Genomic DNA, 12730 nt, shown 5'->3' with positions numbered 1-12730 from the left:
AAAAAAAAAAAAAAAAAAAAAAAAAAAAAAAAAAAAAAAAACCAAAAAAGTAACACCAGTAGACATGCTAACATGGAAGGGGAAAATCTCATTGGTCCAAAACCCTAGACAAAGATCTATAAGCATCTAAGGAATGCTAAGAACAAGAGAAATAGTTTTCCCCAGAGAAAAGCCCATAAATTATTTATTCAATATCAAGTAGTCAGCCCTGACATTATGTACATACAAGTAGCATTATACAGATTAAGAGGATTGTATTTACACATTTAAGAATATATATTTAGATTTAATTATATGTATGTAATTTTATTTATATATGTTTATTATATGTAGTTATATATGATATATATAATTAAGAAAAAGAGGTCATGAATTTGAGAGAGAGCAAGGAAGGGCTTAAGGCTGAAGGGAGGAAAGGGAAGAGTGAAGGTTATGTAATTATATTTTAATTTCAAAAAGAAAAAAGAAGCAGAAAAAAAAAACGAGGAAAATAGAACATTAGAATTGGACTTAAATCCCACTCAGCAAAAGGGAAATCATGTATAGTGCTAGAAACCTATCAGCCTCCAGTGGGCTAGTGAGGTCACGGACTTCAGAAAGGAATTTACTACTACCACTTTGCTAGACCAGCAAAATTCCTTTCTACATTCTAAATCCTATTCTTACACCCACAGACAAGTTTAACTATCACCTCTCACTAAAGAAGCTTCTCTTAATGGAGAATGGAGACAGAGACCCACAGCTCTGCACAGTGCAGAGGCCAAGGGGTCATGGGGAGCTCAGCTCCATGGAATATATCTACACCACAACTCTTGCATCTATGGCTCGGGGTATCTGGAGGAAGAGTGGGGAGAAAGACTGTAAGAGCCGGATACCGGAAGTCTGCTGTGAAGCCGTCTCTCATAGAAAAGCCATTATAGACAAGACTGGAGCAACAGCTGGGACAACAGCAACATCAATGTGGTGTTAAAGCAGTAGGGCTTCTACACAGAGAGCTACAGGCGAAAGGAGGAGAATTAGCCTCTTTCAGGGCGAGGCCCTCTATTGCCTCTATTGGTTATCCAATGCGGAGTGGCCAGCCTTGAACCCATACACACACAAGCAACAAAAATGGACTCAGGAGGTTGTATTTACATATATTTGTGCGCTTGCGCGTGCGCGTGCGCGGGCACACACCCAAACATAACCAAAGGAAAAGGTTGTCAATTCCACAGTGCGGGGAATGGGAAGGGTTCAAGGCAGGGAAACTGGGAGGGTCCAGAGGAAGAAAAAGGGGGGAAGGGATATAATTCTATTTTAGTTTAAAACATCAAATATATGCCAGCTGGTGGTGGCACATTCCTTTAATCCCAGCTCTTGGGAGGCAGAAGCAAGCAGATCTCTGTGAATTTAAGGCCAGCCTGGTCTATAAAGCAAGCTCCAGGACAGCCAGGGCTACAAAGAAACTCTGCTTCAAGGGAAAAATATCTCTCTCTCTCTCTCTCTCTCTCTCTCTCTCTCTCTCTCTCTCTCTCTGTCTCCGTCTCTGTCTCTCTCTATATATATATGTGTGTGTGTATCTGACAAAAGCACTTGTCAATTAAAAACCAAATGATATTTGTATTTCATTTTAGAAAAACTATAATGACTTCCTAATGGGCTCTCTATGTCTCTTTAAGCATGCATGCATCCTTAAACCAGGGCATCCCCTTGGATACAACTACCTCCTTTCCTGGTCCACACCGATTTTCATGTGACACTTACTTTTTTTAATCATAATAATAGTTGAAAACTCAGATTCAAAATGATATAGCATTATCAAAATTAATGTAGCATGATTTATTGGTGAAACAGCAAATCCACCCTGAACGAGTAGTCATCTTGTGGGATCTGGCAAGATGTTCATTAAGGCTAGGTTTCCCATAAAATGCAGAATATCTTGTGACATTCTTTGAAGTTGCTGCAGCACCCCAGGGGTTGGTGCACAGTCTAGAGTCTGTGGCCCACTTAATTTTCTTCATCTAGCAACGGCATGGGAAAGAGCACTGGGGATGTAAGGACGGTGAAGGGTCAGATGGAGTCTGGGACGCCGAAGCTCCATGGGAGAAGCATCCAGAGTGCTTAGCAAGTACTGCCAGCTCTAGTGCTAAGTTGTCATTTGACATGCTGACGCTGGGGGCATTTTTATAATGGCAGCTGGTCTATCATGGCACATACACTATGCAAACTTGTGAGCTATTGTTGAGGTTGCTTTTGTAACACCAATCCATCCTGCACACTGAATGTCTGACATGATGTGTTAGCATGGCATAACTCGGTCTCTAGCCTTGGTGACTTGGCATATATATGTATGTCTGCATATGCATATGTATACACACGCACACACACACACACACACACACACACACACACACGTGTGTTTGTATGTACATATATAACACCACAGGGAAGCACAGACAGTGCTCTAGGACAAGAATGTTTTCCTTGGAGATAGCAGTTGCTGAGTCAATGTAACATTTGTAAAATGAGCAAGAGTGACCACATGATAAACCAAAGTGCAAATGCTCTTGTGGGTTTAGTTGATGCTTCTATTGCAACAGAATAACATACGGCCCAGAGAACAATACATGCATCTGTATGGGGATACACTGAGCACCCAGAGGCAAAGTCAGTTTCCCAGGAAGATACAATGATGCAGAAGCAGTTCTTTCCCTGAAGGACCAGCAGAGCTTGGGGGTAGGGCAAGACTGCCTGAAGTGGGAGTGGAGGGTTTCTGTGCTGGCGCCTTAGGAGTTGTTTCTTTTGAAGTAGGTCACATTTTCAATTTAGGTTTTGTTTCTTGACCTACCTAGAGAAAATGACAGTGCAAAGCCAGGTGGCCCTTTCTGGGAATGTTTCCATTTCGGTACAGCTTTATCTGCAGCAATTCTGAGTGTGTTCCCCCTCCATTATTCTCAGGCATCAGAAACTGATTCCCGCCCCCCCCCCCTTCTGTCTCTTAGTTTGCTTTCTGTTGTGCTCAATGCCATGAGGGGCTGATGAAGTCCTGTGTGAATGTGTTGTAGCTATGAACACAACCATGGCAAGGATCCCAAAGCCTGAGATCTGTGGGAATGGCAAAGCTTCCCCTACCTCAAGCTCGGGGGGGGGGGGGGGGGGTAATGACAAAACCTTCACCTGGACAATGTGGAGATGTTGACAGTGAGTGCAGAAAGTGCGGACTGCAGCTCCTTCCTCAGATGTTTACAGCCTGAGATGGCTCCCCCTAGAGACCACCTGCTGAGAATGGCTAAGCCTCCCTCCTCCCTCAGCTGTGTACAGTAAGCCCTTGACCTCCATTCAGCTGTATGTAATAAACGCGCTGAGTTTCTCAGCTGCAAGTGCATCTCTGCCAGAGCCCATGGTCCACATGACCCCAGCTTTTTCATACATGAGTGTGTGTTTCCATCCTTGCTTCTTCCCCTGGCCGTTCCAGTCTGGCTCAACCCTAAGGCAGTACAGGTCACAGTCAGGCTTACAGATTATAATCCATCATTCAGGGAAGCCAAGGCTGGGAGCTCGAGGCAGGAACCTGGAGGCAGGAACTGAAAAAGAGACCGTGAAGGAACGCTGCTTGCTGATTTGTTGCCCTGGCTTGCTCAGCTTACTTCTTTCTATAACCTAGGGATGGCACAGCCCAGAGTGGACTGGATCTTTCCACATCAGTTAGTAAACAAGAAATGTCCACAGGCCAGTTTGATGGAGACAATTTCTCAATGGAGATTTCTTCTTCTCAATTATTTCTAGGTGTGTGTCAGGCAACAAAACCTAGCCAGTGTGCTTTCTTCCACACAGTTAAATGTCCTCACCTCCCTGCAGCCTGCCAGCTCACATCTCTGCTGAATCTTGATGATTTACACAAGGTCCAGGGTTCGTAGTCATTGCTTGTGGAGCCCTCTTTCACATGACCGGGAACCTTCTTCATCCCTGTACATCTATAACATGCTGCTTACTAAAGATGAGGGAACCATGTTTTCATTGGCCCCATGGCTTTGGAAACATTCTACAGAGTATGTGGTTCCCCGGAGAATGATTTGGGAAGCCTATCAGCCATGGATCACTCATGCCTTTGAAATCTCTTTCTATTGTGAGTTACTCCAAAGAGGCATCTCTATTCTAATTTGTGACTCTGTGTGTGTGTGTGTGTGTGTGTGTGTGTGTATGTGACATGATCAAATGTAAGAACACATTGGTTTGTTCTTTTAAGTTTTACTTTCCTTGCCATTGAATCAAGCTCAAAGGTGGCCAATAAGAAAGTGGGCATTTGATATTGAGGGTGACATGTTTGAACGGTTAAACACCTAGGTATACTAGATGTTCCAGTTTCATCCTGTTACTGTGACAAATACCATGACCAAAAACAACTTAGGGGAGGGGAGGGTTTCTTTCAGTTTATGGGTTTACAGTCCATCATTGAGGGAAGTCATGGTAGAAACTGAAACAGAATCCTGTTTGATGGTCCATGCAGCATTATCTCCAACCAAGGACCTCACTTACGGCCAAGGAGTTATTCAGAAACCATAGAGGAATGCTGCTTGCTAGCTGTCTCATCAGCTTATCTGAAGTTGGCTTTTATTATATATAGTCTAGCACCACCTACCCAGTGATGGCATTGCTCACAATGGGCTGGGCCCTCCCACATCAATTAAAGATCAAGACAAGCTCACAGAGATGTGACCATGGGCCAGCCTGATCTATAGTTTCTCTTAGAGGGCGACCATGGGCCAGCCTGATCAGTCAGAGCTAAGTAGGACAGCAGGTAACACATCTGGCATGTGACCCCCAGGTATACCAGAAGATGGAACATGGTTGTGGTTGTGCCCTTGGCTTTGGGTGAGGCAGTTTTCTCATACAGTTTTTAGGTCCCTATCCATAGCAGGTAGAGAAGAACAACTTTCTACTTCGCTAATGAGCTCTGCAGAATTTTGGCTCTCATGGCCTTCACCCTCAGTGTTTTACTATACTACACTATAATGCTGGTAAAATGTCTTTGCAGAAGTCCCAGCTGCTGATTTATTGACCTTATAATGGAAATTAAGCTGCATTGTCTGACTGAGCCCAATGTTGTCACACATGACCTTGAAAACAGAGATCATCTTAGCTCAGTGCGGAAGTCAAAAAAAACCTGGAAGCATGAGAAAGCCTTGGTGCATCATTCCTGACTGACATCGGGGGAAGGGGAGTGCATGCGGAAAAGCAAATAAACTCTACCAGCAACCAGCAAGCTCAGGAGAGGACTGCGAGCCCAGAATGTTGAAAAGGATGGCTACAGCGGACACTTTTATTTCAAGTATGGGAGACCTTGAGCAGAAGATCCAACTGGGTGGCATGGAGCCTCTAACTTACAGAAACAGCAAGGAGATAGGCAGGCGTGGATTTAGTGTTAGTGATTTATTAAAGCAGAAGGAGGAAATGAACATTTGTCTTGAAGTTTATATGGAGTCAGGGATTGCAATCGAATATTAAAGGACTATTTCGCCCCACAGTTTGGTGAGGACATTGATGAATTTGGGTATGAGTCAGAGCAGAAATTTATATGTTGGTCAACAGTGTGCAATGATGTATATTTGTGTTTCTTTTTGAAGGCCCAGTGGACATGTATTATTCACCTACAGTGTACTTTATGGTACACTAAATTCATTAAAATACATATTATATTTTTTACTTTTTATCTCTCCATATATCTGTCTCCCACTTCTTCGCTCCTTCTTCCCAGCCCCTATGTGTCTGTCTGTCTGTCTGTATGTATGATGTATGTATGTAGAAATCAGAAGATAATCTATTGCAGACAGTTTTTTCCTTCTACTATGTGGGCTCTGGGAATCAAACTCTGGTTGTCAGGCTTGGCAGTAGGCATCCTATCCACTGAGCCGTTTCAGTGATCCTAAATATGTCTTTTCGTTTCTATCATTAATGCTATAATCACCCTGGAGTAATAATAATTTACTATTTATATAAGAAGAAATGGAGACTCTGAGAGGCCAGATAATTTGTTCCCTATTTCCTATGCAGAGATCTATGAGCTTTGAACCTGGGTATTCAGACACTTGTACGTCAGAAGGGGCTAACAACTATGTCTATACATTGGCCTTCATAATAGGTAACAGTCACAAAGATCAATATAAGTTTGTAGAAAGTAAAATGCAGGATAATTATTTCTATTATTGTTATTATTATTCATTTTTTGAGACAGAGTTCCATACTGTAGTCTAGGCTGCCTTCATGACCACTATATTAACTTAAACTCACAGAAAAGAATCGGAAGTATGGCCCTTGTTGGAGTAGGTGTGGCCCTACTGGAGGAAGTGTGTCACTGAGAGTGGGCATTGAGGTTTGAAAAGCTCCCACCAGTCCCGGGCTTTCTCTTGCTGCCTGCAGATAGGGAGGTCTCCAGCACCATGCCTACATGTTTCCATGTTCCCCGTCACAATGATAATGGACGAAGCTTCTAAAGCTGCAGACACGCTTCCAATTAAATGTTTTCTTTTATATGAGTTGCCCAGGTCATGGTGTTTCTTCACAGCAATAGACCACTGACTAAAGCTGTGGGGAGCTGCAGCTGCCACCCTATACATATATATTGAACACCTGGTCTCTGGCCAGAGCAGAGAGCATTGAGATAAATAAGCCTTAGTCGGAAAAGCTGTGTGCCTCTAGTTTGTGATGCAAGCTGGCATGATTTCCCACAGCCTATTATGCTTTGCCACGTAGCTGATGCTGATTGGGACCAGGGAAAGTATTTAACCCACAAGGGCTGGGGGTTGGATATTTAGTGAGTAAGTATGTAGAAGAATAGTAAGTAAGATGTAATAGATAGGAGTAAGTATAGAGATTAGGAGTAAGTATATAGTGATAGTGAGTAAGTATGTATAGATAGGAGTATAGATATAGATATAGATATAGATATAGATAGAGATAGAGATAGAGATAGAGATAGAGATAGAGATAGAGATAGATAGAGATAGATAGATATAGATAGAATTAGGGCTGATGATGGGTTATATAAGATTTAGGAGTAAGTATTTAGAATTGGGGCTGGTAATGGGATAGGAGAGAAGATGTAGATATAGAAGTAAGATGTAAGGATAGATGTAAGATATAGAATTAGGAATAAGTATGTAACTAATAAGATGTAACTAATAAGATGTAAGTAGTAATAAGTAAGATGTAAGAAGAAGATATAGAAGAATATAAAAGAAGCTAGCTAGCAAGAGAAGAAGTAAAACTGAAGGTTCCTGATTAAACTGCATGGAGAAGGGCTTGGTGTTTGCCTCCTTACTTCTAACTGGACGGGCAAGGCGGCCGACAAAAGCAATTGGGCTTATTATTTGAGGTAAACAGTATAGTTGCAGATGAAATATTCTGAGATTCTTCAGCTTATTTGAAGACCTGGCTTTCTGTCAACAACCAGAATCTAAAATAAACACACAAACAAATACAACAACAACAACAACAAAAGCCACAGAAGTCTAACTTTCATTTGCTGACCACCCCCCAGCTGTTATTTCTATGGAAACATCAGACCTCAAGTGCCTCAATAGCATCACACACTTAATGGCTGATCCTTCTCATGTTTTAATCTAGTTAACACCCATGGCTGAAGGAGGAGGAAACCTGACATCAGAGACTGGAAGGGAAGCCCACTGCTGACCAACCACGAGAACCACTGCTTCTAATCAAGATCTCAATTTAGGTAAAGACCAAGAGGAAAAGGTGTTTTTGAGTTACCACGGGAGATAAATGACATTATTGGTCACCATTGTTTATTCATTATTATAAATACTAAAGGCCAATTTATATGCTCCAGGCAATGGATTCCACAAGAACTCTTTAAAAGTAGAAGGTCATCGCTGGGCAAGGAAATCAAGGAGAGCTTCCAGGAGTACGGGAGAGGGAGGTTTCCCTATCACTTGTTGATGACTGTCACCAAGGATCACATATATAATGCAGGACCCAGCCCCAGGATGGTTGCTTCTTTTCTCTAGACTACCTAGTGTCTATAGAGTTTTCTCCTTCTCAAGCCGCCTTAGGAGGGCCAGTATACAATATGTCTAGCAGGCTTTCAAGGCTGACTTTCTCTTAAAAAGACTCGTAAACAAATACTGTGTCATTATAAGATCATCACAGCATCTTGGATGGGCTTTGGCTTTCTGCCCAGACTTTGGAGGTTAAGGGGAACATCAGAGCAATGACACCATTCTGTGGTCTATTGGTTCGAGAGTCTGAGGCTGTGAAAGAATCCCTGATACCCATCTGTCAGCGCCAACTCTGGGGCGCCCACTGTGTGCAGAACATCGAGCCGTATGGGAGCGTCGGAGCAAAAAGGAAGGCACAGCTTCTGGTCTTGAGGAGCTTTGAATTTACTGGAGCAGCGAGGAGTGTGGCACAGAGCCGAGTTAAACAGTACAGGAGACAGACGAACACACCAACACACAGAAGCAAACTCCCAGGGCACCACCCTTTTCCTCGCTTGTTAGCTGTGTCGGGTTTGCTTGGCTGGGTCATCGGATGGAGTTCGATGAAAATGTGGGGACTTAGGGGAAGAAGGAAAATGAGGGGGGATACAGAGGAACAGGAAAAGATGGAGCAAGGAGGACGAGGAGGAAGGGGAGCCATACTGATGTAAAGGACAGGAGTCAGGGACCTCAAAGTTGGGAACAAGATATGAAAAGGGACAGAAACCGCTGAAGTATTAGGGAGTAAATCAAATCCTCCATCAAATTCTCCATGACCCTCATAAGTCTATAAACGGTGCAGAAGCCCTATAAGAAAAGACAGATTAATAAGAAAAACACAGGTAAGCTCATTAAGTCACACATTATGAGTTATGAGAGAGAAAGCTCTAACTCAAAGCGGTTACTCTGATTTAGTTAACATACTGAAACAATGAAATGTAGAGAGGTGAAGAACAACAGCAGGTTTAGGCTTCTGGAGGTGGGAACCTGCAGCAGAGGACATCTATGGGGCGCGCGAAGGGAGCAAGGTTTGCTTCTTGACTCTTTTGCTTTCATCATTGAGCTGAGAAGTGGCGGGGAGTTTATCCGCTGTTTTAGGTAGAAAGCATGCAATAGCGTTAAAAGGTATTTGCTATGTGGTACTTGTTGGTATTCTGTCTGGACTCCACCCCCACAGTAACCTGGCAACAGCCAGGTATGCTTCTACCCACAGTTACCTGGCAACCACCAGGTAGGCCTGGCCCTATAAAAGGGGCTGCTTTCCCCCCTCCTCTCTCTCTTACTCCTGCTTCTCTCCCTTGCATCTTGCCCCCTTGATCCCCCTCCCCCTTCTCTCCACATGGTCATAGCTGGCCCTTACTTCTCTACTCTCCTCTCTGCCTTTCTCTGCCTCTGCTACCCTCTTAACTCCCCTCCCCATTCCCTTAATAAACTCTATTCTATCCTATACTGGTGTGTCTGGTTCCTCAGGGGGAGGGGATGCCTCGGCATCGGCCCACTGAGGCACCCCCTTCTCCAACACCTTGCCAGAACATATTCTTATAGCTCTTTCTCTTTCTATGATCAAAACAGTACTGCTAATTTCAAGAGCAATATATTTATGTCATCAAGGCATATTTTGGGGAGACACTTTTTGGTTTCTTTCAGAACAATGTGTGGTGAGAGCCCTGAGCTTAGCCCTGGCAACGCTGAAATTTGGTGTCAGGGCGCAGGTACTCTGTGGAGGACAGAATCCTGACACTTTTCTTGACAGTGTTTGTTTCTGTTTGTTTAAGGTCATTAAGCATTTCTATATATTACGGTTTCCAATTTTGTGGTTTTAGAGGATTTTGTGTGTGTGTGTGTGTGTATGTGTGTGTGTATGCTAATGTGTGTGTCTCTATGTCTCCTTGTGTTTCTTGTGCTTTTCTTTGACTCTTTGTTTTTTCGTTCACTGGTTCGTTTTGTCTCACTCTATAATCAGAATATATGGTATGAAAAACATCTATTTTCAACTCAAAAAATTAAATATTCCAAAAGTTCTAAGAAAAAGCCAGCTAAAATAGAATGGAGTCAAGAATGAAAACAAAGAAAGGATCCAGCTTCCTTTGACACTGAAGGACTAGAAGAGGGAGTATATCCACACTTCCAGGGAGGGTGGCCAGCGAACTGCCTGCCTCTTTGCACAGGACTAGCCCACTCTTGTCAGGATTCCACAGGCCAAGAAGGATCCATTCACCTTTCCTAGGTTGTTTGCTTCTTCAGAGCTCTGACTCACTCAGATGAGCAAGCTTGTTGCTAGCATAAGTCAGATGAACTGGCAAGTCTACTTCCCTATCATGAGGTCAAATGTTGACTGTTGTCCCTGGAAGAACTCCGGAGGCAATTGCTTTCATAGCTGTTGTCATAGAACGAAGGTTCAAAGGACTCCTTTAAGCAAAAGAGGCCTTTTGTACTTCAAAGAGTCTATGCAGCCAGGTTGCAGATGAAAAGCATAACAATTAATTTTGAAATTTCTCTTTAATTCTGATGGATTTCCTAAGCAAGTGATCCTGATTCCAACAGCTGCTGGGCAAGCGGTATGTACCTGGATAGATCAATCCCTGGCTACCTCTAGAGAAGTAAATAATATGTCTCAGTTAGTACAGCAAAGACTCCCACTTTCAAGAGGCAGAGTACTGGGCACAACATGTACGCCACTGAAAAATATTCAAATAAAATGCAGAAATCCTTCAAAAACTGCAATAAACTGTATAGCAGGCCAGTACCTTCTCATATAGATGGTTGTCTGTTGAGGTGAAGGAAAAAAAAAGAAATAAACTCGAAGTCAGTCTAATGCAACAAACCAAACCAAACAGGTCAAGGTGTCTAGTACTGTTTGGTGGCTATTTCAGACCTGCAAAACACGCAAACATAGGTGAATGTGGTCACTGTCCAGCGAATGTCTTCATGAGAGGCAGTGACAGAGCTCGCATCCTCAGGGCCCATCTGACTGTTCTGTGTGAGGATAGCCTGAGCTAACACCACCTCCAGATAGACTAGGGTGAGCAACCTGACCTTCCTTCTCAGGGATACCATCACATACGGGGCGGGGGCGGGGCATGGAGGAGATAAGAAACCCAGGTTAGGAGAAGGAACAAAAATTATGGAAACATCTAAGGGAAGTGGGATTTTTTTTTTTTATATCACCAAAAACTGTTGTCTTGACTTTGAACCAACAAGTAAAAATTATGTATACTTGTGGTATACAACATAGTGTTTTGATAAGCACATATATACTATAAGATCTGACTAATGAACATGTGCATTATCTTATGTTCTGTGGTCATCAGCTTTCTGTGACAAGACATGACCAAGCCAATCAGTTTATTATAATGAGAAGGTCCTTTTGGCCCACAATTTTAGAGGTGTCAGCCCATGGTCAGTTGGCCCTGTTGCTTTTGATCCTGTGGTGAGGCAGACCTATTATGACAAGGAGCTTGGAGCAGACAAAAGGTATTTGCTTTATGACTGTAAAGTGGCCACAGAAGTGGGAAGGGGCTCCACTCTTGCCTTGGAGAATCCCACCCCACCGTGGCCCTACAAATGGCCCGACTCCTCACACTAGGCTCTGCCTCCTATGATCTCCAAAACAGGGGTTCTCACCCTTCCTAATCCTGTGACCCTTTAATACAGTTTCTCATATTGTGGTGATCCCCAACCATAAAGTTATCATGGTTGCTACTTCATAACTGTAGTTTTGCTACTGTTATGAACTGCAATCCAAATACCTGTGCTTTCTGATGGTCTTAGGTGACCCTTATGAAAGGGTCATTCAACTATCAAAGGGGTCTATGCCTATAGGTTGAGAATCACTGAGCTAAAACTGCCTAGTTGTACCACACTGGGGTCAGGTCTTTAACAAGGGAGCCTCTGGCAGACAGACAAGCTAGATGCAGACCATCACAGACTTTATATTTATCTGTGATAAGAGCACTTCCAATCTACTGTCCAAGCAAATTTCAAGTATGTGTTACATTGTTCTGCAGTACATTCTCTATGCCATAAAATATATCTCATGAACTTTACTGCCTTTGTCTAATTAAAAGTTTGTATGCTTTTAACTTTTCACTTTCAGGGACCAACACCTCTCTCCATTAAAGGGCGTATGAGCTTTAATAATGAGACTAAAATGATTCCGATTAGACTGAAGGGAAAGTCAATGCTACAGCAGAGACAACTGTGTTTCCCAGATGAGGACAACTTCATCTTCCAACTACCTTCATGTTTAGTGTTCAAGACTCAGCAAACGTGAGCAGCCTATGCTGTGTAGCCATTCATAGAAGGGGTGCTGCCTGAGCATAAAAGGGAGTCTTTGGAAAAATCAGATTGCTAACGCCTTTGATGAGCACCCTGCTGCTCACTGGAGGATAGAAAGATGGCTTGCAGGCTCAAGGAATTTGTGTTTCAAATCAAAAGGTTTTGATGCAAAAAAAAAAAAAAAAAAAAAAAAAAAAGCAAAGTGTAAAAATATGGAAAATAAATGAGCAAATGAATCAATGTATGGATTTTTGAGCCTTTGGATATTTCTGTCTGATGGATTCAGATGGCAGCAGGCTTGCCAAACACAGCATGTGTCTTCCTGTAGATGTCTGAATATGATGTGCCTTTCTTTCAGAAAAGTCTTATTGCACGATCTGGATATTTATAGTGGTCAGCAAGGCTTTGGTAGCTTTGCCTGTCTGACTTCTGTTGACTGACATTGGCAACATGTGTGTGCCCATGGGATACAATGGAGC

The 12730-nt window shown here is 42.9% G+C and overlaps 1 long non-coding RNA gene across 1 annotated transcript in view; it reads left to right on the top strand.

The window, feature by feature from the left end:
• The window catches only part of LOC116084680, a 48623-nt gene extending 36212 nt beyond the window's left edge, over positions 1–12411 (top strand). The window contains exons 2-3 of the long non-coding RNA XR_004116216.1: positions 7603–7711; positions 12070–12411. This is a non-coding gene — a long non-coding RNA (uncharacterized LOC116084680). The remainder of the gene's footprint in view (positions 1–7602; positions 7712–12069) is intronic.
• The last annotated feature ends 319 nt before the right edge of the window (positions 12412–12730 follow it).

This window comes from Mastomys coucha, unplaced genomic scaffold (genome assembly GCF_008632895.1).
Source record: "Mastomys coucha isolate ucsf_1 unplaced genomic scaffold, UCSF_Mcou_1 pScaffold9, whole genome shotgun sequence".
Lineage (NCBI taxonomy): Eukaryota > Metazoa > Chordata > Mammalia > Rodentia > Muridae > Mastomys > Mastomys coucha.
The sequence above is the reverse complement of the archived record's forward strand: the minus strand, read 5'-3'. Positions and strand labels throughout refer to the sequence as shown.